Source organism: Berghia stephanieae, chromosome 10, assembly GCF_034508935.2.
Source record: "Berghia stephanieae isolate SIO BIC M18660-M18661 chromosome 10, UCSD_Bste_1.3, whole genome shotgun sequence".
Lineage (NCBI taxonomy): Eukaryota > Metazoa > Mollusca > Gastropoda > Nudibranchia > Aeolidiidae > Berghia > Berghia stephanieae.
The window spans coordinates 11586763-11609262 of NC_088369.1; the positions used below are offsets into that span (position 1 = coordinate 11586763).

Sequence of the window (22500 nt, forward strand, 5' to 3'; positions counted from 1 at the left end):
CAAAAAAAAAAAAAGAAAAGATAGAAAAACAAACAAACAAAAAACAAAAAAAAAAAAAACCAAAAACAACAATAACAAGAAATTGAAAAGTATAGTTTTTTACGACATGACTTTCCAAAAGTATAAAAAAGTATATGACAGCGTTTTGTTACGTAACAGATATCAATACGTGACGTACTTTGTCAAGTTTGTATTATGTCTGAGTGATGAAATGGATAAAATCGTGTTTAAATTGAAACTGATCAGATAAAGTTAACTTAATCTTTATATATATATATATATATATATATATATATATATATATATATATATATATATATATATATAGACACTGGTGGAAAACCCCACAATATTTGCAGAGAAATAAAGACTATTGCAAAAAAGCATTCATCTACTTCAAATACCACACTACTGTATTGTAGATATTAACATAGATAGACACGAATCTTTTGCAACAAAGAAAAATCGATCTTGTTATTAAATTAAGCTTATATAGTTGGGCGAAAATGAATTTGGCAGCATGTGCCCGCTGTGGGCAAGAACCTGAGACGGCAGAGCATCTAGTCGAACGGTGTGTTGTGACGATGCTACCCGGCGGGTTTGCGACGGTGCACGAATGCGGACCTGACTTTGCTGATTGGGTCGATCGTCGTAACATAGTAGTGTGAAAACCATAAGAGGCTGCTGGCAACAAATCTGAGTGATCAGATGACGATTTTACCTTCAAATGACCGATCATTTTTGACGTCACTCAGGTCTTTGTTGTTGTTTTTTGCCATCCGCGTTTATGAGTAATGCTCACTGCACTGTATTAACCTGACTATAAAGGTTCATGGATACACACAGTTTTGTGTGTTGGTCCGTTATACTTCCGGATGGCAATGTTATGAGCTTCTTAGCCAAGCGCATACTATCTATATGAGTATGACAGAATTTCCAAAAGGGTTGCATTGCAAGTTACTCGTATATAATCAATCTGTAAAAATAATGTTTCATAATCTTGAGATTTGCCAATAATTCTGTGCTCTTTGGCATTTTTTAAAACTCTCTCCATACCACCATTTTCATGATTTTCTCCAAAATTTCACACAAAATTAACACAAAAATATATTTTTTATCACTCAAACACAATAGCAGTAAGTTCTTGCGATAAATAATTTCTTTAGCAAAACATGCTCCACAGCAAAATGTTCATTTTCTTTATTTTACGATGTACAAAATAAAGTTGATAGGAAAAATTTTGAAAAACGAATGTGACGATTTTCCTAAAGTTGGTAAGGAGAGGGTTAATGGGCTGTATGGAAGAATGTTAACCCTTAACTCTGTTTTCTCACCCATTCTCTATCCCTTTATATATATATATATATATATTATATATATATATATATATATATATTATATATATATATATATATATAATAGGATGAATAATGGGAATTTTAAAAGATTAAAAATAAATTATTATTTAAAGACATCGATACAAAATAGCGATCCGTGTGTATGAGATAATTTTGATATTCGATCTCAGGGCTGACAGCCTTAACCCTCTCCTTACCATCCATTGGAAAATCGTAACATTCGTTACGCTGCAACAGACAATTTTCTTATTCTGATTTCTCTTAACATCACAAAATGCAAAGACATGCTTTGATTCCAGCCAAAAATACTAAACACTGTGTTGTAGAACTCATTGTTACTTTTTGTTTGAGTAAGAAAAGTCTTTTTTGTGCTGGGTGGGTGTGAAATTTCGGGGGAAATTCTAAAAAGAGCTGGTAAGGAGATAATTAATTCCTCGTGATTTTCATATGGTGCTTGAAATCTGTAACACAATCTCATGTAATTTTTGAGAGAGAGGGAATGCTTTTGTTGCCTTATTAAGCCCTCTTGATTAGTGACTGATTAGTGATAACTACAACCACTACACTTTCATATCTTGAGATGGATGTGTGGGATTATAAAGTGTACGGCTATGTGGTCTAGTGGTATGACACTCGCTTTCGGATATTAAGATCGTGGGTTCGAGCCTCGCGCATAGTTGAGTCCTTGGAAAAGGCTCTTTATTCACATTCTCTCACCGTACTGAAGTATAAAATGAGTACATGGCCGTTACCAGCGGTGTCTTTGTCCGAAAAATTGTAATATCGCCTAACAGGCGGCATGTCCCCGTCCTACATGTTAAATGTTGCTGTTGACCAGGGACCCCTTCTAAAGCGCGTTGAGCACATTTAGTGGATATTGCCCTATATAAAGCTCAATGTTATTATAACTTAAGACAGCTTGTCAATGAATTAACGCAGTGGAAATAATAAGGTATCAAGATTTGATATCATATGAAGTAATTAACAAAAATAAATACAACCATTTCAACAAAGAACAAAATACCAAAAAAGGGATAGTTTCGGGCTCAAAACGCTTCTTCAGCCAACAACAAAAACAATAAAAACATGAATACATTACTTTAAAAAAAACCCCAGATAGATAGCAGTGTGTCTTGGTTTATGCAGCGTTAAGCAGACAACAAAACTTACTTGCTACCTTTTGGTAGTCTACTTCAAAGAAACTTTCCGCTAAATCTAACAGACCTAGCCACCTAACCTAATCCCTGGGCGGACAGGGGGTGTTGGGAAGGAAATTCAGAAAAAAAAATCAAATCGAATGTATTTAACCAGGATCGATCTCCATATCTTTGCGCGTGAGTCGAATGCTCTTCCAACTGAATGATCGGAGGCCTCAGCGAACACAATAATGGGTAGATAACAATTTGGGTTATCAGGCAAGCACATTCATTAAATTATAAGCATAGGCACTTTCCTAGTGATAACGATATACCAGCCAGTAATCCTCACAATTAATTCATTACTGGTAATCACCAATTATTATTATCATTATTATTATTATTATTATTATTATTATTATTATTATTATTATTATTACTATTTAAATAGTAGAGTATAGTAGTAGTAGTAGTATAGTAGTAGTAGTAGTAGTAGTAGTATATAGTTAGTAGTAGTAGTAGTAGTAGGTAGTATAGTATGTAGTAGTAGTAGTTAGTAGTAGTAGTAGATCATATCATTATTATATTTATATTTTTTTATATATATTATATATTAATTTATTAATTCTATTATATTAGTAGTAGTAGTAGTAGTAGTAGTAGTTAGTAGTAGTAGTAGTATAGTAGTAGTAGTAGTAGTAGTAAGTAGTAGTATTGTATAGTAGTAGTAGTAGTATATAGTATTTATATATCATTATCATTATTATTATTATTATTATTATTATTATTTATTATTATTATTATTATTAATAATAATAATAATATTATTATTATTATATCAATACCAACGTGCACTTATTTACAAGTCTGATAACCCAATTTCTTATGGGCTCATTCCTGGAAATCTCAACAAAAAAAAAAGACAAAAGAGTGTCCATTATAAGAATGTTAAACTCGACCCATAAGTGGGTTCGGGTGTCAAACCTGAGTATCTGTATACGTACGTCAATCATTAGCATCTTCTGATATTCTCATCAAGTTCATGGTGCACTCACTCTAATTCTAACAAAATCATTAATTAATCAAATTGACTGCATCACGCCGTTTTCTTAATTCAACTGAACTGTACGCGAGCGAGGCTCAAACTCCAAGACCCTCTGATCCTAAAGCGAGTGTCATGCCACACTAGACCACATAGCCGCACAACGAACTACGAATGTCCTATACTTTTTCAGCAACAATCTCCAGCAGGCAAATCCTAGCTTATCATCCAGCGATCATTATGGTAATCGTCGCGTTTCTGTTATAATCTCTGTGACTTTTCGGCCTTTTCCCACTGTCATTCCCGCCACCACCTTGATCGTGAAGGGTGAGCGTAATTCATCGTAATCAAAAGGGGAGGGGGACAATTATTTGTGAAATTAGCATGGCACGGAATGTAGGTCATCTCTTATCTGACTCGGTCTTGTGTTTTTGTTTTGTTTTTAATGATAAGCTTGGTTATATCGTAGTCATCGTAACTTAGAGATCATTCGAAGTTGACGTCACTCAAGTCTTAGTTATTGGTTTTTGCCATCCGCGTTTATGAGTAATTATTACTAAACTCTATTAAATAGACTATAAAGGATCAAGCTTACGCACATTTTTGTGTGTTGGTCCGTTATACCTCCGGACGGCAATATTGTGAGTTTCTTGGCCAAGCGCATACTATCTTTCGCCTGACACAAGCCAAAAGATGACGTTGAAAGACAAGCCTTTGGCCACAAAAGAAAACAAATCGTGAGTTGTATTCAATTGATCAATCAATGGGACCACTTGTTTCCTTGAGCACAACTAACGACAACTCACTAGACGGTGCACAAACCTAAAAAAATGACGTCAATTTAAAAGTCCCATTGGGTTCCAGTGTCAGGCTATATTTAGAACGAAGATGACGTCACTCAAGCCTTTGTTATTATATTTTGCTATCCGCGTTTGTGAGTTATTCTCACTGAACTGTATTAACCAGACTATAAAAATTCATGGTTACACAGAGTTTTGTATGTTGGTCCGTTATACTTCCGGATGGCAATGTTATGAGCTTCTTAGCCAAGTGCATACTATCTATAGATAGTTCGAAGATGACGTACTCAGGTCTTTGTCATTGTTTTTGCCATCCGCGTTTATGTGTAATGCTCACTAAACTGTATTAATCTGACTATAAACGACCAAGGTTACACATAGTTTTGTGTGTTTGTCCGTTATACTTCCGGATGGCAATGTTTTGAGCTTCTTCGCCAAGCGCACACTATCTATAAGTTAACGATGGCGACGGTTATGACATACCCATTGGGCAAGACGAAACGGGGTCGTCCAAAACAGATTTGGAGAAGCCTTCACAAAAATGTGTGCGTCTCCAGGAATGAGACAAAGGTCTATGCCAAGGATGGAAGAAGATGGAAGAGTGCTGTTGGGGCACCAGGAGCCAAGGGGCATCAGTCAAGTAAGTCAATGATGAGTTTCATCGTCATGTGTCTCTTCAGGTTCAAGACTACTTGGACGTTTGTAATCAGTCCTCCAGAGGAATGATAATGAAAAGGTTACATATTGAATCATAAGGTGTCATCACTCTATTTTAGTAGCAGGATATATTGGCAGATAGTTAAACGGGCGTGAAAGAGCGAGGATAGATGATTTATGTTGACGGCCAGCATTTATTTAGGTGAGAAGTCACAACATTGATATACCAGTCCCATTTTCGTCTACCAATCAAGGGGACTCAATTTGGCAAATATAATGCATTCACTCAATTGATTTTATGCGTTTAGGTAAAATACTCACAACATCCGCCAGCCACATTACAATGCCAACACACAAAATTATATGTAAATTTTAACGTTCATAGTCTGATTGATATATAATTTAGTACGAACTAAGCATTAATAGGTTGTTTAAAAATAATGCTTAAGAGATGAGTGACGTCAACTACGTTCCTTCTATAGCTTCAAATCCAAATCTTACCATATTTTTTTTCTTCGATCATATTTTTTTTTTACGTCTTCCTGGGTACTTTTAGTCTATCGTTGATACTTTTTTTTGTGTAATCCACTGATTGAAACGTGCTTCAAACTAGACTCAGTTCACGTTCTGACCTCTTCAAACCACAGATACTATAGATATGTCAATGTTCCGCAAAATAATTTTGGGAATACATGAAATATGGGAAGGACAGAGAGGAAAGAAGAAAGAAGAAGAAAGAAGAAGAGAAGAAGAAAAAAAAAAAAAGAAGAAAAAAAAGAGAAGAAGAAAAAAAAGAAGAGAAGAAGAAAGAGAGAAGAGAAGAAAAGAGAAGAAGAAGAGAGAAAGAGTATAAGACAAAAGAGAAGAGACTAAGAGAATAGAAGAGAAGAATGATGAAAAGAGAAAGTGACAAAGAACAGAATCATGAAGGATCTAAAAAACCAAAAGATAATAAGCATTAAGTCAAGTGAAAATCAAGGAGTAGAAAAGAAAGAGAAGAAGAAGAAGAAGAAGAAGAAGAAGAAGAAGAAGAAGAAGAAGAAGAAGAAGAAGAAGAAGAAGAAGAAGAAGAAGAAGAAGAAGAAGAAGAAGAAGAGAAGAAGAAGAAGAAGAAGAAGAAGAAGAAGAAGAAGAGAAGAAGAAGAAGAAGAGGAGGAGAGAGAAGAAGAAGAAGAAGAAGAAGAAGAAAGAAGAAGAAGAAGAAGAAGAAGAAGAAGAAGAAGAAAGAAGAAGAAAGAAGAAGAAGGAAGAAGAAGAAGAAGAAGAAGAGAAGAAGAAGAAGAAGAAGAAGAAGAAGAAGAAGAAGAAGAAGAAGAGAAGAAGAAGAAGAAGAAGAAGAAGAAGAGGAGGAGAGAGAAGAAGAAGAAGAAGAAGAAGAAGAAGAAAGAAGAAGAAGAAGAAGAGAAGAAGAAAAGAAGAAGAAGAAGAAGAAGAAGAAGAAGAAAAAACAACAACAACAACAACAACAACAACAACAAGAGAAGAAGTAGAAGAGCAAGAACTAGTAGAAGAACAAGAAGAAGGAGAACAAGAACAAGAACTAGAAGAAATAGAAGAACAAGAACAAGAAGAGGAAAGTGAAACAGTCCTTTAAAATGGCGATAAATACCGTTTTAAATAGTCTTCAATCTTCCTCTATAGAAAATGCATTGAATTAAAACATTGAAGAAAGACAACAGTAAATTCAACGATACCCCCTCGGAATTTCCCTGAATTCATTTATCTTGCATTAGCCTCATTTATTTCAATAGAAAGCGTAAGGAATTTGAGAAAAATATCCGCGACTTAAAGGCTTTTCATGCTCTTTCCAGTCACCCAAGCTGATTTGAACAAATTGTTTTTTTTTCTCTCAGAAATTTACTCTTGGTTTTATAATTAATTGTGCTGTAAAAATTGCCAGAAAGGAAAGTGATAGAGCGATAAACAATTATTAATGTCTTGGAGATTCTTATATATATATATATATATATATATATATATATATATATATATATATATATATATATATATGTATGTATTTAGTTATTTAGTTATATATTTATTCGATTATGTTTTTAATTATTTATGTATCTATTTATTTTTATTTGTTCATTTGTTTATCTATTTATTTAATGATGTAGTTATTTATTATTTTATCAAAAATGTATATTTCTTTATTCATTTAATTATGTATTTATTTAATTATCTATTTATTATATATTTCCTATTTCTTATTAATCTATTTGCCTTATTATGCATTTATCTATTTAATTATGCATTTATGTTTTTATATTTATTTATTTAGTTTTCCACTCATTTATCTATTTATTCTTGTGTAATAAAATGTTTTTGATGATTTCTCGCCTATCAGTAGATAGTATAACAGAAAAGAACACTCTGCCGTTTTATTAAAGAACACTGTATTTGCTAATTGGTTAACATTTCATATACTGTGGTTTTTTTGTTTTTTTTTTTTGTTTTTTTTTTTGTTTTTTTGTTTTTTCAAACGGCAGCATCTCTACGGCTGGACATCATGGACAATTTTTTTGCGTACCTTGTGAGATTTCCATTACAACAATGAGCCCATAAGGAATTGGTGTTATCAGACCTGTAAATAAGTGCACGTCGGGTCTGACAGTTAAAATATTCAATGGTGACCAATCGTTTCAAACCAGTATTATATCTTTGTGGAGCAGATGATTAAACTTGGAATATAAGCTAAACGCTTCAGATCATTTGCGCAGCCCGAAGCCTGGAATCGTCAAAAAAAAAAAGTCTTACAAAAAGGCAAACATATAAAAGGCTTCAGATGGAAACAGTAGAAATATGAACGTTTCGGGTACAAACCTTTTCGCAAGCTAAACAATAAACAAAGGAACGTTGAAAACGTTTTAACTCTGTCTTTACCAGCTATTTTTAGAATTTTACTCTAAACCGCATACTCGTATAGATTTTTTTAAAAAAGTTTAACAACGAGTGTATTCTATATTTTGTTCAGAAAATTGAGCTCTGCAACACAGTGTCGAATTTTTATAGCTATAACTATAGAAAAAGAAATCAGAAAAAGAAAATGGTTGGCTGCATCGTAACGAATGTGACGATTTTCCTATGGGTGGTAAGGAGATGGTTAAGCGTTCCTTTGTTTATCGTTTTGCAGACAAATGATTTGTGCCCAAAACGTCCATTATTTTTTTTTCTGTTTCCATCCGACGCCTTTTTATCTTCATCTTTTTTGTAAGCAAGCTTAGAATGCTCGGGTTTAAATAGATGTCTCCACTCAGCTTAGTGAGTCTAGATCTAAAGAATATGCATATATATATATATATATAATATATATATATATATATATATATATATATATATATATATATATAATAAATAAATTTTTAAAACCCCATACATTTTCCACTTTATAATATAATTTTGACTTTAATTTCAATTTTCTTCATTGGGTTTCACATGTCGTATTACCGTTTACAGATGATGTGTAATGATGTGTGATGTGTATTAGATATGAACTATCTGTGGAATTTCAAATTGAATTTAATTTCTTAATTAAAGATAGATTTTAAAAAATATATAATAAAATAAATCAGGGAGCACCAACATTGAAAGAGTCATGATAGAATGATGTTGATATGCTGTGACATCACATTCAATTAAATAAATAGATTTCCCCTTTAAAAAACAGAAGAAGAAAAGATTGCTTTAATATTTGAGGCGCTCATCTCGTCAACAAGCAAACATAATCAGTAGTCCGAATGAAAGTTGACTTACCAGTAAGGTCGCGTGTTCGGGCCCCATCGCCACCGCGAAATTTTTATTCCCTATTTTCTTCTGGCACTTTCCTACTCACTTCATTTCTTGTTGTTATCAACATAAGTGCCTGATCCACTCACTTTTCTGAATTAAAAATTCACCCCAAATACCGGAGCATACTCAATGTCTCAATCGTTTCTATGTTACATGTTTGTGTTGAGAATATTGGCTATTAAGCTTAAATACTGGCCTACTAACTTCGTAGCGTTTGTGTGTATGTTGAACCCGTGACCTCAAGAAGTCAGGAAGAGAAGGCTCTAATAAGACTAGGGTTAGAAGCGATCTTTTTGGGGGGTCGTGGATAGCTCATATGGTAGAGTCACGCTCTCCCCGGCCAGGCGGAGTTGTCGTACCAGTAAGATCGCGGGTTCGAGACCCCATCGCCGCCGCGAAATTTTTATTCTCTATTTTCTTTTGGCACTTTCCTACTCACTTCATTTCTTGTAGTCGGAATGAAAACAATAGCAGTTAGTGTTTAAGCTAACAAACTATACGGTATAGATCGTGTGCGCTTGGCTAAGAAGCTGACTACATTGCCATCCGGAAGTATAACGGACCAACACACAAAACACTGTGTAACCTTAAACGTTTATAGTCTGGTTAATACAGTTTGGTGAGAATGACTCACAAAGGCGGATGGCAAAAAGCAATAACAAAGACACGAGTGACGTCAACTGCATACTATCTATAGCTTGGATAAGAAACTCACAACATTGCCATCCCGAAGGAAAGATAGTATGCGCTTGGCTTGGCTAAGAAGTTGACAACATTGCCATCCGTAAGTATAACGGACCAACACACGAAACTATGTGTAACCTTAAATCATCTTTTTAGTCTGGTTAACACAGTTTAGTGAGAATTACTCATAAATGTGGATGGCAAAAAAAAAAAAAAACAACCCAAAAAAACAATAACTAAGGTCTGAGTTATCGTCGTTCTATCTATAACTGCCTGCGGTATGCGTTAAAGTAAAATGGTTACTTGTTCTACATGCCTGGTCACCTGCAACATCACAGAAAACTATCCAACCAGATATAAAATACAAAATGAAACCACACAAAACTATATGTGACTTGAACGTTTATAGTCTGATTGGTATAATTAATGAGAACTAATCACTAAAAATGGTTGTCTAAAAACAATAAAAAGAGCTGAGTGACATCAATTTCGTTCCTTCTCTTAAATCATAAGTTGGCAGAGCTATTTTATTGGCAGGATGAACCTATAAATAGTATGCCCTTGGCTAAGAAACTTACAACATTGCCATCCGGATGTATAACGGACCAACACACAAAACTACGTGTAACCTTGAACGTTTATAGTCTGGTTAATACAGTTAAGTGAGAATTACTCATAAACGCGGATGGCAAAAAAAAAACAATAACAACCTGAATGATGTCGACTTCGTACTATCCATAAGAACGAGCAGCATGGATGATCTTGATTGACGACCAACATTTATTTAGACTAAATAAAAAGATTCCATCACTATGAAACCAGAAGATCAGTTGCACCAGGTTCAGGAGGATTGGATTTGACACTTCCAAAGATATTGGAACCAGTATTCATTTTGAAAATACACTTTTATTCCCTATTGTATCGCGACATTCGAGTGGCGCTATGTATTTTATTTTCAATCGAATGTGTTAAAATTGTGAGTAATACTCTTTAACAGTCGTATCGTCACTTCCTTCCTAATGACGCATGGCAACTTAGTAACACTGGCTCTAAACTATCGGAACAATGGCGGACGCCTGTGTGAAATATTTCTCCGGCGAGCATAAAGGATATCCAGATGAAAAAAAACCCATAAATCTGATCATGTTTTGACTTTTACACATTCTGATCTAAAGACATATGAAAAGTTCTAGCCAGCATGAAGAATAAAAGTAATGATTATATTTGTTTAGAACCAAGATGGCCGCCGTTGCCGTGCGGCGTGACATCAGACTACTGAATCCAATTGTCAAGCATTTAAATATTTAAGTGAGAACTAATCAGCTAACTGAATTAGCGGAGTAAAATCAACTTCATTCATTAGATAATAATATGCTCTTGGTTAAGAAGCTCACAACATTGTCACCCGGAAGTATAACGACCAACATTCAAAACTATGTGCAACCACGAACGTTTATAGTCTGGTTAATATAGTTTAGTGAGAATTACTTATAAACGCGGATGGCAAAAAGCAATAACAAAGACCTGAGTGACGTCAACTTCGTTCTATCTATATAAGGAGTGTCACTCAGCTCTTTGCTTTATCTTCATACTATATTCTATCAATCAGACGTTTAACATTGTCTTATAGACAGAATGCGCTTGGCTATGAAGCTCATTCGGAAGTATAACGGAACAACACACAAAACTATGTGTAATGATGAACTTTTATAGTCTGAACAATGCGGTTTAGTGAGTATTACTCATCAACGTGAATGGCAAAAAACAATAACAAAGACCCGAGTGACGTCAACTTCATTCTATCTATACATTGTTTTGTGTGTTGATATATTTAATTTGGCTAGCGGAAGTTGTAAATATTTTGCTTCAACGGATGGCATCGATATAAAATGCAATTATAATTGGATTTTTGAAGATTTCTGAAAAGATTAATTCTGTTATCTCCCTTGATATTCTCTCAAGATATGCAGGGGCATTACCAGACATGGCGTATACTGTCAAATTTGATAACGATCACAAATGAATCGTTTAGCATGCATTGAATTTAAATGAAGTCGTCCTTCAAATCCATTAGGCTCATGGAGCTGGAGTCTACCCCGGTTTCTATAGCTTGAAACCGACAATAGCATGCTACCCTTTGAATAGGACAGACGCTAGTCTATCGCAAAGTACTTTCCGCCAGAGCTAAGAGACTCAGCTACCCAATCAAAGCTGGGTGCACAGTGTCAGAAGAAAAAAAATAATCTCAACTGCACCCGGGATCTTAGTCACTTTGCGTGTTACGTGAGTGCTCTACCAACTAATCTATAGATGGTTCGAAGATGACGTCACTCATGTCTTTGTTATTGTTTTTTGCCATCCGCGTTGATGAGTAATTCTCACTGAACTGTATTATCCGGACTATAAAAGTTCATGGTTACACAGAGTTTTGTGTGGTGGTCCGTTATACTTCCGGGTGGCAATGTTGTGAACATATTAGCCAAGCGCTGGCTATCTATTGGGTGCAATTAAGCTGTCCTTGTTATGTGACTCATTGACTCTAACCGTAGCTATCGTTAACTTATAGCCTGACACTGAAACCCAAAAAGACTGGCATTTTGACGTCATTATTTGGTTTTTGCACCGCCTTGTGAGTTGTCGTTAGTAGTGCTCATGGAAACAAGTAGTCCCAATTGCTGACCTATATTGAATACAACTCACGATTTGTTTTCTTTTGTGGCAAAAGACTGGCATTTTGACGTCATTTTTGGTGAGTGTCAGGCTATAGATAGTTCGACAATGACGTCACTCAGGTCTTTGTTATTGTTTTTTGCCATCCGCGTTTATGAGTTATGCTCACTGAACTGTTTTAACCCGACTTTAAACGTTCATGGATACACACAGTTTTGTGTGTTGGTCCGTTATATTTCCGGATGGCAATTATATGAGCTTGATAGTCATGCGCATACTATCTATAAGTTAACGATGGCTACGCTCTCACATGTGTGTTTTGTGTGCGGCGATAATGTGGTCGAGTGGTATGAAACTCGCCTTCAGACTGGTAGGTCTCAGTTTTGAATCACGCCCTGAGCGGCGGCGCAAAGTTGAGTCCTTCAAAAAGACTTTTCACTCCCACTCTCTCACCTTACTTACCAAAGACTAAAATGAGTACCTGGCTTTTCACAGCCTCGTGGCTGTCGGAAAAGAAATGTTAATTCGTCTTACAAGCATCGTGTCGTCCTGCAAGTTAAGTGTTGATGTCATTTAGTGACCGCTTGTAAAACGCTTTGAGCACGTTTAGTGGATATTGCGATATATAAATGCTCAAATTCAATGCTGAAGTTAAAAGCTAAATCTAATAAACAGTCGCCTATGAATTTAACTCATTTAATGTATGCACATGGGATAGCCAGTGTTATCGCAATAATCGCAATCCTTGTCATCAACATGAGATGTGATAGCATGATAAATGAATGCTGTTGGATGCAGAGTCACTTTTTTTGCTTCCTAAAATACATTTTGAGCACTCATCTTCCATTTGACGTCAATCACCTATCGTGATATGCAGAGTATTAAATTGGATTGAACAGAAATTAACAAAACATTACACACACTTAAATTTCATTTTTTTTAAATTATTTAATTCAAATTCATTCTCGCACATATCTTGTCATGAACATGTCAAAGAATCACATCTTTGTAAGATAACAATCTGAATTAGCGTGTAGGCCGGATCGTAGATATCGTAAAGTTATAGATAGTTCGAAGATGACGTCACTCAGGTCTTTGTTATTGTTATTTTTTTTTGTCATCCGCGTTTATGAGTAATGCTCACTGAACTGTATTAACCAGACCATAAATGTTCAAGGTTACACAGAGTTTTGTGTGTTGGACCGTTATACTTCCGGATGGCAATGTTATGAGCTTCTTAGCCAAGCTCATACTATCTATAGCCTGACACTGACCAAAAAATGACGTCAAATTGCCAGTCTTTTGCCACAAAAGAAAACAAATCGTGAGTTGTATTCAATAGTTCAACCAATGAAATAACTTCCTTGAAGACAACTCACTAGACGCTACAAAAACCTAAAAAAAAATGGCGTCAAATTGCCAGTCCTAGAGTGTCAGGCTATAGATAGTATGCGCTTGGCTAAGAAGCTCATAACATTGCCATCCGGAAGTATAACGGACCAACACACAAAATTGTGTGTATCCATGACCGTTTATAGTCAGATTAATACAGTTCAATGAGCATTACTCATAAATGCGGATGGCAAAAAAGAATAACAAAGACCTGAGTGACGTCATCTTCGAACTATCTATATGTTAACGATGGCTATGGCCAGATCGTAGCCATAGTTAACATATTGCCTGACACGAGAACCCTCTAGGGGATTACAGTTTGACGTCATTTTTAATGTTTGTGCAGTGTCTAGTGATTTGTCGTCAGTAGAGCTCAAGGAAAGAAGTAGGCTATTTCCATTGGTTAAACTATTGAATACAACTCACGAATTGTTTTCCTTTGCGGACAAAGAATTGTCTTTTGACATATTATTTTTTGGTCAGTGTCAGTCTATAGATAGAATGCGTTTGGCCAAGGAGTTCATAACATTGCCACCCGAAAGTATAACGGACCAACGCTCAAAACTGTGTGTATCCATGAACGTTTATCGTCGGGTTAATGCAGTTCAGTGAGCATTACTCATAAACGCGGATGGCAAAAAACAATAACAAAGACCTGAATGACGTCATCTTCGAACTATCTATAGCCCGACACTGAAATCGAAAAGGACTGGCAGTTTGACGTCATTATTTGGTTATTGCGCCGTCTAGTGAGTTGTCGTTAGTAGAGCTCAGGGAAACAAGTTATTTCATTGGTTGAACTATTGATTTGTTTTCTTTTGTGGCAAAAGACTGGCATTTTGACGTCATTTTTTGGTCAGTGTCAGGCCATAACTTTACGAAGGCCACGGTGTCAGTCTATAGATAGTATGCGCTTGGTTAAGAAGCTCACAACATTGTCATCCGGAAGAATAAAGGACCAACACACAAAACTATGACTATGTGTAACCTTTAACGTTTATAGTCTGATTAATACAGTTTAGTGAGAATTACTCATTAACGCGGATGGCAAACAACAATAACAAAGACATGAGTGACGATAACTTCATTCTCTCTATAAGTCAACGATGGCTACGGCCAGATAAAGCAAGAATGAAAAATGCAAGAAAACTAAGTGAGATTAACCACTCAACTGAAATAGCCGAGGGACGTTTACATGTACACTTTTCCTATTTTTACCTTTCCCATCGCCTGCTAACTAATACGCTTCAACAGTCGTGATGTCACTTCCCTCGTAATGACGCATTATGACTTAGTAACTGGCTCTAAACTATCGGAACAATGGCGGACGCGCTTATGAAATATTTCTCCGACGAGCTCAAAAGCGTATCCAGAGGAAAATAAACATTATAAAAATCTGATCATGTTTTGACTTTTACACACCATTCTGATCACAAGACATATGAAAAGTTCTAGCCAGCATGAAGAATAATAAGTACCGATTTTCTTTGTTTAGAACCACGATGGCTGGGCTACGTGACATCAGACTATTGTATATAATTATCACTTTCATATCCTTGCAAATCCTCAAAATCATTTAATAAATAAGAAAGTAAACGACTAAAATGTCTTGCTCCGACGTGCATTTGTTTGCAGGTCTGATAAACCCTGTAATGGGTAATATATATAGCGACAATATCCATTTACATATATGCATGTCTGACATCCGAACCCACTAATGGGCCTAGTTAAACATTGCTGTAATGGACAATATTTTGCGTCATTTTTTTAGATTTACAATACAACATTGAGCCCATAAGGAATTGGGTTATCAGACCTGTAAATAGGTGTACGTCGGGTCTGACAGTTCCTTGTATAGGTAGTTAGCAAGTTCAAAAGAATCCGTGACAGGAAAGGTAAAAGATCATTTAGAAAAAAAATAGTTTTTGTGATTTCTCTTTCAAAAGGTAATAAATTATAGGTAATAATTTAACGCAAGTCTTTGGCCACAAAAGAAAACTAATCGTGAGTTGTATTCAATAGTTCAACCAATGGGCCACTTGTTTCCATGAGCACTAATAACGACAACTCACTAATCGGTACAAACATCAAATAATGACGTCAAAATGCCAGTCTTTTTGGGTTTCAGTGTCAGGCTAAAACTTAACGATAGCTACGGACATACACTCCTCGAAACTAGGCGAGAAGTTGCCAGGCTTCTTCACCAGTAAGAGGAGACAATTGGTAGTTGCGAATCATCTTCGGTCGAGAACCTGCCTAACGGCAAAATCGCTTCATCAATGGGGACTTTCCACCTGTTGTTCAACATGTACCCGATGTAGGAACGAACCCGAAACCGCAGAGCATCTAGTTGAACTATGTGTTGTGACAAAGCTTTCGGGCAGGTTTGCGCGTAGCCATCGTTAAGTTATAGCCTGACACTGAAACCCAAAAAGACTGGCATTTTGACGTCATTATTTGGTTTTTGCACCGCCTAGTGAGTTGTCGTTAGTAGTGCTCATGGAAACAAGCTGTCCCATTGGTTGAACGATTGAATACAACTCATGATTTGTTTTTTTTTTTTTGTGGCCAAAGACTGGCATTTTGACGTCATTCCTTTTGTCAGTGTCAGGCTATAAGTTAACGATGGCTACCGTTTGAGACGGTGCTTGAGTACGGTAAAGAATTTGCGGATTGGGTCGACCGTCATAATATGAGCACCATTAGAAGCTGCTGCTGCCATACTCTGGAAAACCCATATTTGAAAATTTGGCCAGAAAATTCGCCCTTCAAATATCGATCGCTTTAAATTACCCTCATCTTGGCAAACACTTCACTCTCAAATCTGAGACTTCGCGAAGTACTCGTAGCATTTTCATTGTTAGTCCTGGTTACATATTATTCACTTTCAAGGCGTTTGGAACCCGGAGAGAAGAAGGTGTGACGTTATGACTTCTCTACCCTACTTTAATTTAAGCTTTGGCAACATGGCCATGCTAATGTAGCCATGGCACGAGAACACTCTAGGACTGGCAGTTTGACGTCATTCTTTAGGTTTGTGTAGCGTCTAGTGAGTTGTCGTTAGTAGAAAACAAGGAAACAAGTTATTTCATTGGTTGAACTATTGAATACAACTCACGATTTGTTTTCTTTCGTGGCAAAAGACTGGCAATTTGACGTCATTTTTTGGCCAGTGGCAGGCTATAAGTTAACGATGGCTATAGACAGTATGCACTTGGCTAAGAAGTTCACAACATTGCCATCCGGAAGTAAAACTAGCCAACACACAAAACTGTGTGTAACCTTGAAGGTTTGTAGTCTGCTTAATACAGTTTAGTGAGAATTACTCATAAACGCTGATGGCAAAAAACAATAACAAAGTCATGAGTGACGTCATCTTCGAACTATCTATACGGTTTAGTGACGACAAATCACAAATAGCCACACGTACGTCTCATCTGTTAATGTCTTTTTTTTTTTTGTCAGACTGATTCCAATTATCTTTCTCATATCAAACTCGATTATGGCATTTGTCTGGTTTCTGACGTCAACGGGGAAAGATCGTAGCCATCGTTAACATTTAGATAGTATGCGCTTGGCTAAGAAGCTCATAACATTGCCATCCGGAAGTATAACGGACCAACACACAAAACTGTGTGTATCCATGAACGTTTATAGTCAGGTTAATACTGTTCAGTGAGCATTAATCATAAACACGGATGGCAAAAAACAAAGACATGAGTGACGTCATCTTCGAACTATCTATAGCCTGACACTTTAATCCTCTAGGACTTATAGTTTGATGTCATGTTTTAGGTTTGTGCTGCGTCTAGTGAGTTATCGTTAGTAGAGCTAAAGGAAACAAGTAATTCCAGTGGTTGAACTATTGAATACAATTCACATTGGCCAAGGAATGACGTCAAAAGACAAGTCTTTAGCCACAAAAGAAAACAAATTGTGACGCTGAACAAACCTAAAACATGACGTCAAACTATAAGTCCTACATGGTTCTAGCGTAGCCATGGTTAACATATAGCCTGACACTAGAACCCTCTAGGACTGGTAGTTTGACGTCATTTTTTAGGTTTGTGTAGCGTTTAGTGATGACAAACAGATGTCGTTCGGGATTAGATTCCGAGTCTTGAAGTGCTACGTGTGGCCAATCTTGTTATACGGATGCGAAAGCTGGACTACAAATGCAGAAACACAAAAGAACATTGAAGCTTTTGAAATGTGGTGCTTGAGAAGGATGCAGAGAATATCGTATACCGCACACAAAACGAACGAAGAAGTGCTAAAACAAACATACCAACAAAGGAAACTAATGCCCTTAATAGTGGATCGACAACTATCCTTTTTCGGACACATAGTAAGGAAAGATAAGAATGAATACCTGGCAAGTTGTGGAAAAATACCTGGTAAACGCGCCCGGGGAGACAAAGAAAAACACTCATAGACCAACTGAAGGGCTTCACCAACCTAACAATCCAAGAGCTGTTTGAAAAAGCAAGAGACAGGGAGGAATGGAGAGAGATAATTCATGCAGTATCCGAAGCCTGGACCAGGCATGGAACCTAGAAGAAGAAGCGTTTAGTGAGTTGTTGTTAGTAGAACTCAAGGAAACAGGTTATTTCATTGGTTGAACTGTTGAATACAACTCACGATTTGTTTTCTTTTGTGGCAAAATACTGGCATTTTGACGTCATTTTTTGGTCAGTGTCAGGCCATAACTTTACGAAGGCCACGGTTGAACCCGGGACCTCAAGAAGTCGGGGAGAGAAGGCTCGAATTAGACTAGGGCTTGAAGCGACTTTTTGGGGGGATCGTGGATAGCTCATACACAGTAGAGTCACGATCTCCCCGGTCGGGCGGAGTTGTCGTACCAGTAAGGTCTCGGGTTCGAGCCCCCATCGCCGCCGCGAAGTATTTATTCTCTGTTATCTTTTCGCACTTTCCTACTCACTTCATTTCTTGTTACCCCCATGACTCCTCTACGGTCACCTCGGTCAGAAGGATGAGACAAAGTGAGCTGACGTCACTGAGGACAGATCTGGATGAATGTCTTTTACTGCAAAACCATCTATCATGTGATTCCTCTATGGCTTCCTCGGGTCAGGGGCATGCGATAAGGTCAGGGGAGGTGACTTCAGTTTTCACTTTATAATCTTACGTTACGAAATATAATTAATCAACAAAATTAAATCAATAAGGATCGCGCGGGTAGAACCTAATTTAGAGTAATTTCTAGACTTCAATTTAAATTAATCAAAAATAAAATATTAGCTTTATTTTAAATCCATGACGCATTGGTTTTGCTAACACCGTTAATTATCTGTTCAGATTTAGTGAAAATTAGTTTAATTTGGTTCATTAATTGGCGGATTATTTCTAGATCTTGAACTATTTGAAACTTTGTTCACACACACAAAAATACACGCAAATACACACACAAACACACACACACACATACACAAAGCCAAAGTGCACATATATGCAGGTCTGATATAAGAACTCAATTTTGGGCTTGATTTAACTTTGTTGCAATTGACAATATTTTACATTTGGTTTAAAATAGTATTTCCACAACACAATTTATGAGCTCTTAACAAATTGGGTTCGGGCTAACCCACACCGGAGAAGTGACTCCGACGACCCGGCACTACCGTCCTCTGCCGTCTTCCGGATAAAGACGTCGGGCACGGACAAAATACTAAGAATAAAGATAAGAGCCGCTGAACCTACCCATACCAAGCACCCGACGTCCTCTGTCGTTTTTTTTTTCGAGCGTGGTATGGGTAGGTCCAGCGGCTCTTCTCTTTATTATTAGTATTTTGTCCAACGTCTTTATCCGGAAGACGGCAGAGGACGGCAGTGCCGGGTCGTCGGAGTCGGTCTCCAGTGTATGTTAGCCCTTATTAGACCTGCAAATAAGTTAACAGTATCAGACACACATACACACAAATTACGCCCTTTCGCAACGAGTTGATTAGATCCCGTCGAAAAGGCATTCCATGAAGGACGATAGATAATCCATCAAACATGATGTCTGACGTCCACAGGAATCACACAAAGTGAGCAAAATGGGATGGGGGGGGGGGGGGCGTAATTATCTTGCACAAGGATAACAACGAAAGTGCCTGAAGCGGGGCTCGAGCCCAACAAGACCTCCCGGGCCACAGTGCAATGCCTTAACCACTCGCCCACTCTGCCTTCCTATCAGACAGAGGGGAAAGAAATAGAAAAGAAAAAAGAAAATCTTCCCAAATATCAGCCTGCCTAACCATGTTTGTTACGTTAGTGTGAGACTATTTCATTTATTTTTAAAATTAAAAAAACCATTACGATTTGGGTTATCAAACCTAAAAATAAACGCATGACAGATTGAGCCACTAACATTTTAACGGCCTTTTTTGTTGTCTTCCGAATCCTGATTTATTAGAGACCCCCCCCCCCTTCCCCCAATATTTGTGGAGAAATAAAGTTTTTTTACGAATTGGCATTCGTCTTTTTTTTAATTGTATGGCTAATACGCTGCCATACCCTGGAAAAAACACATTAAAAAAATTTGGCCAGAAAACTCGTCCTTCAAGTAATACCGATAGATGTAAATGACCCTTATCTTGGAAAAAACTCTCAAACCGGCTAATTCCGTGGTCCCATTGGCAAAAATTTAACATGGGCTGAAAACAGCAGAAAACACAATTTGACCCGCGATCTTATTTCTTTTTAACCCTCTCCTTACCAGCCACTTTCATAATTTTCCCCAAAACTTCACACCCACCCAACACAAAAAACAGACATTTGTTACTCAAACAGCAAACAAACCAGAACATTACATACATAATATTGTTCGACAACATGAGCTCTATTTCAGAATGTCAAGTTTTTATAGCTGTAGCAAAAAGATATGAAATCTGGATGAAAAAAGTGACGGTTGCATCGCAACAAATGTGACGATTTTCCAATTCGCGCTAAGGAGAGAGTTAAAGAATAGATTTTGTTTTAACCCATTTTAAGCATGTATATACGATTTTGGTCAGAAAAGTCGTCCTTCAAACATCGATCGATTAAAATTATAGCTAATCTTGGCAAGGTCTCTTAAACCTGGAACTTTGCAAGTCTCAAATTTGAGAGGTTTCGACAAGAAAGAAAAATATAAGGTTTTGCAATACGCAGCATCCACTAAATGTGATAAAAATGTTTCAGTGGTGCTATGTAAAATACTCGCAATACCCGTCAGCCATATGAACGGTACCAACACACAAAAACTATGTGTAATCGTGAACACTTATAGGTTGATCGAACTTTGTGAGAACTACTCCAAAGAAAAAAAAATAGCTGCCTAAAAATATTAACAAAGAGCTGAATGACGTCAATTTCTTTCCTTCTATAAAAGGACCGTCTCATTCAAGCAATTAGCAGCAGTTAACAAGATGTCCAAGAAACTGCACCTTCTGGCGGTATCAACATTTTTCAACGGATAAAACGCTGTTTAATGTATGACCGGTAAACAGAAGCTCTGAGGTTCGATCCCTAGTCGAGATCGACTGATTTTTTGGGACGGTTTTTTTTTTCTTGTATTTTTCTGTCTTGCTTTGTCTAGCACCTTTCATACACACTTGTTCAGTTTTTTATCTTACACCAGTGCCTGCTCCTTAATTTCTTAATTTGTTAACGTATGCGATGAAGACAAGAACCTAAAACCGCAGAGCATCTTTGGTCAAGCGTTTTGACGAGGCTATCGGGCGGGTTCGCGACTGTACGTGAATGCGGCAGCGAATTCTCCGCCTGGCCAGCCCATCATAATAATAGAGTAGTGCGAGACCATAATATAGAAGATGGAGAAGGATTGGCCATGTTTGTCGGATGAAGGAGGAGCAATCCCCCCCCCCCCCCCCCCCCCCAAAAAAAAAAAAAAAAAAAAACAAAAAAAAAAAAAACAAAAAAAAAAAAAAAACAAACAAAAAAAAAAAAAAAAACAGCGCTCAGATAGACACACCGCAGGGTACAAAAAAAAAACAAAAAAACAAACCTAGAGCTTTTATATAGCACAATTTCCATTAAATGTGCACAAAGCGCCCCTGGCCAACAGCAACAAGTAACATGTAGAATGAGAATTGACGCCTATTAGGCGATATTACAATTTTTCCGACAGAGACAACGATGTTGACGGCCCTGTACTCATTTTACACCTAACTACGGTGAGAGTAGAATGTGAATAAAGAGCCTTTTCCAAGAACTCAACTATGCGCCGAGCGAGCCTCGAACCCATGACCTTCCGATCCAAAAGCGAGTGTCGTCCCAAAAGACCACAAGCCGCAATAATAGTAGGGAAGACCACACTGGAGACTTGGGGGAAGATCGGTGGAAAGAGATCGAGAGATGAAATAATTCGGTTGGACCTAGGGTGAGGTCCGGAAGCTGCCAGAAGACAGAAGTCACTGGCGCTTCTTACTGTCGACCTTATGTGTTTAGCTCACCCAACCCTAACACCGACTATATCCGTAGTTAATCCTGGTTACTTTTACCCCATGCCTATTTATTACATTTTTCTGAGACAATTTATAGGCGTAGAATCAAAGCTAATGTTTTTAGTTTTTGTATGTTTATGATAGTTGAATAATAATATCTATGTAGATGCATGCTCATTTTTTATACATTTTTTTCCAACTTTGAAAAGTAGAAAAAGTCTCTAGGATTGAGTGAGTTAGGAAACACGAAAGAGGAGTAAGTGAGACCATAGAAGCTGCTGCTTTTATAGGCCAGATAGGTACTCATTTATTAAACACTTTAAGTTGGGATGAGAGGAGGTGCGACAATGTGGTTTATTTACTGGTATAACACAAAAGCAATTTCCTGTTTGATAGTACATTAATTAGCCTTTTGTAAAGTACTTTCCGTAAGATCTAAGCAGTCCTGCTACCCAATCACTACTGTGTGGACAGAGGAGAGAAAGAGAGAGAGAGAGTGGGAGAGATAGATAGATAGAG

General features: G+C 36.9%; 1 protein-coding gene across 6 annotated transcripts in view; it reads right to left on the minus strand.

The window, feature by feature from the left end:
• The window catches only part of LOC144980510 (uncharacterized), a 122113-nt gene that overhangs the window by 97932 nt on the left and 1681 nt on the right, over positions 1-22500 (minus strand). The window lies entirely within an intron of this gene.